Source organism: Sinocyclocheilus grahami, unplaced genomic scaffold, assembly GCF_001515645.1.
Source record: "Sinocyclocheilus grahami isolate Dianchi unplaced genomic scaffold, SAMN03320097.WGS_v1.1 scaffold626.1, whole genome shotgun sequence".
Classification (NCBI taxonomy): Eukaryota; Metazoa; Chordata; class Actinopteri; order Cypriniformes; family Cyprinidae; genus Sinocyclocheilus; species Sinocyclocheilus grahami.
Window position 1 is genome coordinate 219369 of NW_015505805.1, and position 5397 is coordinate 224765.

Genomic DNA, 5397 nt, shown 5'->3' on the forward strand with positions numbered 1-5397 from the left:
CTACTCATGATGCAGAGGAGAGAGCGCTCAGTGCACAGGACGGACATTAGCCGAGCCGAGCGACAGAAAGATAGAGATGGTGGATAAAAAAACAAAAGATAAAAAACAGAAAATGTCTGCGGAACAAAAGAAGGCTTAAGGCAAGAAGTAGAACCCGTGTAAATATCGGATCAGCTTTCCAGCGCTGGAGAGAACTCAAGGAGCAGAAGGCCTGCGATCAGACGCCGAGGATGCTTTGTTTCTTATCGATAGGTGAGTAACACCGTGTCTGCGCCGCAACAGCTAAAGTCTGTCTAGTACACTGGACGTGACAAAGCGACCGTTGAAAATCATTTGAAATTTGTGTCAATACGTCATAAATAGAATGCGGCAGCAGGTTTCTGTCAGGGATTTGTCATGTCGTGCCACACCGCATCCAGTGTAGACCATAGATATGTATATATATATATCTATGGTGTAGACAGCATCACTGATTATAATGAGTTCTACAGTATTTTGTTGCGCCACGCCACTCGCGACCGGTGTAGACACGGTGTAACATTGGTTTTGATTTGTTTCACAGAACTAATCGTTGCCTGGGTTGTGTACGTATGTGTGGGGCAGAGCTATCAAAATAGGGGCGAGACCCTTTTGGGGTGATTTCAAATGTCAACATTGGCTACCAGAAATCGCTTAGCCCACCTTTAACACATTAATCTATTAAATGGGATGGCAGCTGGAAATGTGAGTGTGTGAATGTGAGATGAGGGTGATGGAGAGAGTGCCTATGATCTATGAGGAAGCGCTCTGTGAATCTCTGTCTCTCTGCTCCTCCTCACCAGATCGATCTGCCCAAACATCTCTCTTCTCCCTCTGCATGCGAATGTGAGCATGTGCTCCTGCGTGTATGTGCCGATTGATGCATGTGGGTGTGTGCTTGAAAGATTCCTTCCCTAACCAAGACGCCTGCTAACTAGAATGTCACTGGATATGTGTGAGAGTGTGTGTGTGTGTTTGTGATTTGTGTTTTGTTTGTAAGCAGGGGTGTTAGAGGCTGCTTGTTGAGCTGCTCTCACCCACTGGAGGTGAACAGTGAGCAGATTGGTGATGTCATACTCACCTGCCTCCATTCCGTCCTCTCTCAAAGAGTCAACAGAGCTGTACAGTATTTACAAAACTGTCAAAATGTACACAGTACTTATATTGCAGAAATAGAAAATAAATAAGCAGAAGTAAATGAATAGATGAAGGAAATGGAGGAGAAAATAAAAGAAGAATAAAAAATAAATAAGAAAAAGAATGCAATTTAAGGACAAAATGGTATACTGAAATTAGAAATCACTCATCAGAGTAATAAATGTTTGCGGTCTAATGGTTCTTATTGACATGCTGCTACATACTGTAGATACTTCCTGAGGGGGATTGTGATTTTCTCACGCTCATTTTGTTCTGTCATCTATTTCATTCTTTCATTTTTCAGGATTCTGTGTCTTCGGTTGCTTGGAAAGCAAGGAAAAATAGAAAGACCTGAGGCGAAGTATAGATACAAACACATTTGAAACACCCACAGTATTGTCAGGTACATCACATCTCTGGATCTTTGCTATCTTTTGTAATGATCAACGTTTCATGCTATTTGCTGTAGCATAATGTAAAATAACAAATTTAATGTTGTAAAAAGGACAAATGAATCAGAATATGGTAATAAACAGCTCTTCTTCACCATGTTTGAAATCTGGCTGCAAATAAGTAATGCAGCGAGTCAGGCTTTTAGTGAGACAGACTAGGGATACTTAAGATGTCTTTACGCTCACTTGCAGTTTTGGGGTGTGGAAATGCTGACGCTGAGAAATCAGGGCGTCCCCTGTGATCATTATTCCTGGAGAATATTGCATCTGTCTGCCATCTGTCTTTGAACTGCAGATGATTTTCTTAGTGGACGGACTGTAATACAAATGCTCCTCTGTTCTCATTAGAGACCAGCAGTCAGAGCGTGACATCATGAAGGAGGGACAGAGGTCCCTCAAAAGAAACTCGTCCATTTTGTAAACATTTCCAAGTAATCACTTAATTATTTAGCATACAGTTCATGCACGATGAAGCACACTTGTTAAAGGGGTCATATGATGTTGCTAAAAAGAACGTTATTTTGTGTATTTGGTGTAATGAAATGTGTTTATGTGGTTTAAGGTTCAAAAAACACATTATTTTCCACATACTGTACATTATTGTTTCTCCTCTATGCCCCGCCTTTCTGAAACGCATACATTTTTACAAAGCTCATCGGTCTGAAAAGCGAGGTGTGGTGTGATTGGCCAGCTATCCAGTGCGTTATGATTGGCTGAATACCTCAAGCGTGTTACGGAAATGTAACGCCCCTTACCATATTGTGATGCCCTGTCAGGCCGGAGCGATGATTCAAAAACATGAAAACCCATTATAAACGAGGCATTCGTTGCATCCAGTGGGGACATAATTATGGATTATAATGACTTATCCTGTCTTTTTACGCGTTGCGTTGCATCGTGCCGCATAAACATAAAACCATGTCTGCATTTGTGATCGGAGAAATGACAAACAACAAGCCCTACTCTACACTGCCCAAAATATAAAATATGCCGCTTTAAATATAAAAAATATAAAAACTGTTTAAATATAAAAAACTTACTTGCAGTCCGTGAGTCAGAACAGCCGGCATTGTAGTCTACTCTCCCAGGATCAGGAAACAGTCCTCCATAAAATGTGCTGCACACATCTGAATATTTGGGTTGAAGTGTTCTTGAACAGTGTTGTAAATACAACTTAACCACTGATTTCTAGTCGTGTCCATTTTTGGAAGGCCAAACAAAGTAGTTTTGCTTTCACAACGAAACACAGCGTCACACACGGTGGCCTACAGTGAGCAGAGGCCGGGGGCTAGCGTGAGGAACGGCCGGAGGGTTAGAGTGAGCAGAGGCGGGTGGGCTTGAGAGCGGCACGACCGGCGATTTCGACGAAGGAGCATCCGGAACGACATGTGACGACTCCGGGCTGGACTCCGCTTTGTCCACGGTGAAAGCCGATAAGAAAAATTTAAATCGCATCATATGACCCCTTTAAATATGCCAATGTTAAACTTTAAAGTTGGCTTGGCAGCCTTGAAAATGTAAAATAGTATTACAAATTGAAAGTTTAATGTTTTATTTTGAAGGTTAATCAGGTGGGTTATAGATGGGCTTACGGACAGATGGTTGGATGAATAGATATGTGGCCGTGTGAATGTGTAAACTCTTAAAGAAACTCAAACACAGCCAAGTATCTAAACTAGGGGTTCTTTATTTCCGACCGCGTATGCAGAAGACGCGGCATTAATACTCAAGGTTTTCCATGAAGGGGAGTTGTGCCGATGAAATGTATACAGTGAAGAATAAACACAACCAAAAGCACGCTTCCCCAAAGGTATAAAGAAACAAAACAAAAATATAAGCACTTCAAATAGTGCTCACAGTTACCGAAATAACTTCAGGCCAGTTTCGCCAATTCCCCTTCTTTCCCTTTACCATGATATCCCCACAGTAACAAAAAATAAAATAAAATTAATTAATTAAACACAGTACAAATAAATTGGTGTGAGCCCTTAACCCCCTGGATAAACAACGGTAGTGGCTTATAATGCTTTCTAAAGGAAGAACAAACATAGAATATAATCAAATATACATTCTCATCAGCCACTTATAACTTTTGACTAAATAAATTCAAGTAAATCCATTTTACACTCTGTACATCTCTATTAATATTGTTATTACTATCTTCTTCTCCAAGAACAGATCATTAATTAACTCAAATTGACATTGACATCAAAACAGTAAACAACTAGTGACCATTTTCTCTGAGTATACAGATACATTTCCCAAACCCGGATGAAATCAATATTACTCACTCTGTGGCGTGCTGCGTCACATTAGAAATTCACCCAGCTGTCACCTCACATGCACCTTCACGTGCCTTCGTTCTCCCCTCTAGTATTATTTTATTAAAGGAGAAAGAAGTTTGGTTTACTTTCCCTTTCACTTCACAACATAAATGGCATGTCCTAAACTCAACGTTCACATTAAATGTCACTCACGCTCGATTTCCGCGGCCTGCACGATTCCTCTACGCAGATATTTCTCACTCACGGAGAAATACGAAATCTGTTTGATCGCAGACTGATCCAAACTGCTCAGCGACCAGACCAACACCCAACCGAGGAATTACCTTTTTTTTCCCTGTCCAAACAACAGACGGTGTTGTCTTCCAGTCCACGCACCTCAACTCACTCGTGTCTGGGATGCCTCAATCATAAAAAACGTTTCCCCGAAATAAAACACTCTTTTTATTTTTATTTTTATCCCCCTAATGACGGATAGGCATAACCACCGGCAATTCTTATGATGACTACTCTTTGTTACCCGGCCACAGATAGTTTTATTAGAGAAAGTTTAAAGGTTTTATTTGGAAGGTTATACATGCCTTACATGATGAGTATATATAGGCCTGTGTATTTATAAATAGATAAATACAGTGAAATAGAGGGCAGACTGGCTCTCTCACCTTCATCACCCTCATTTCTCCTGTGATGGACGCTGAGGTAGATTTGTCTTCTGCTCTGCATTACTAATGCCACAGGGTGTATGCCTTAAACATTACTAACTAAATAATACATAAATCATGTTGAAGAAGCAGTAGGGCTTGTGAAGAACTTACTGCGTGATGTTTCTGATGAGAGACTGAGAAGAAAAGTGTAGAAGTGATGGTTTATCATCTTCACTGTGTTATTCTCATTAATTCGATAAGGGACAGAGGGGTGACTGGCCCTGGAAATGTCTGCGGAGTGAAAGGGAGAGAGCGCCAAAGGCTCCCCTGTGTGTCAGCGCTAAAGGCAAGTCTTTGAGGGGTTTTGACATAAATGGTCTTTTAAAACTTAAAAACAATACAGTGTGTAGATGTACCGTTATTATATTGAGAGTATTTAATTAGAAAAAAAGTGAGTGAGTGAAGTCAACCGCTTTCCATAAGAAAATGCAATTAGAGAAATATGTTTGACATGATGTCATTGTCTTTCTCTGGTGTGCCACTGAACGATGCCTGTTCAACCTCATCTAAATATTTTATCATATTAGTGAAAGTGGCCAGCAGCCATCCTCAGGCTTTTTTAAATGTGTTGTTATGTGCATAATGTATTCCTCTCTTATTTTAACAGTTGATTTAATGCCAAATAGTCTAGAAGATACAGTTGAGGAATATCAACATTTCCCTCTATGTCTTTATGCCCATGATACGCATTTCAGTTTAGTTGACAGGCAGAGAGCTCTCCTGCAGGGACTGTCCCTCTGATGTCCTTGTCCTCAAGTAGCTGGACACAGAAAATGGCAAATGAGAGTTTGGTGTGGGGAGTTT

The 5397-nt window shown here is 40.7% G+C and overlaps 1 long non-coding RNA gene across 1 annotated transcript; it reads right to left on the reverse strand.

Annotated features, from left to right (window-relative positions):
• Positions 1-3229: 3229 nt before the first annotated feature.
• LOC107557967 (uncharacterized) lies at positions 3230-4293 on the reverse strand. The gene is made up of 3 exons (XR_001605446.1): positions 4085-4293; positions 3899-3977; positions 3230-3637 (listed from the first exon to the last, which is right to left on the reverse strand). It is a non-coding gene; the product is annotated as an uncharacterized lncRNA (long non-coding RNA).
• Positions 4294-5397: the final 1104 nt, after the last annotated feature.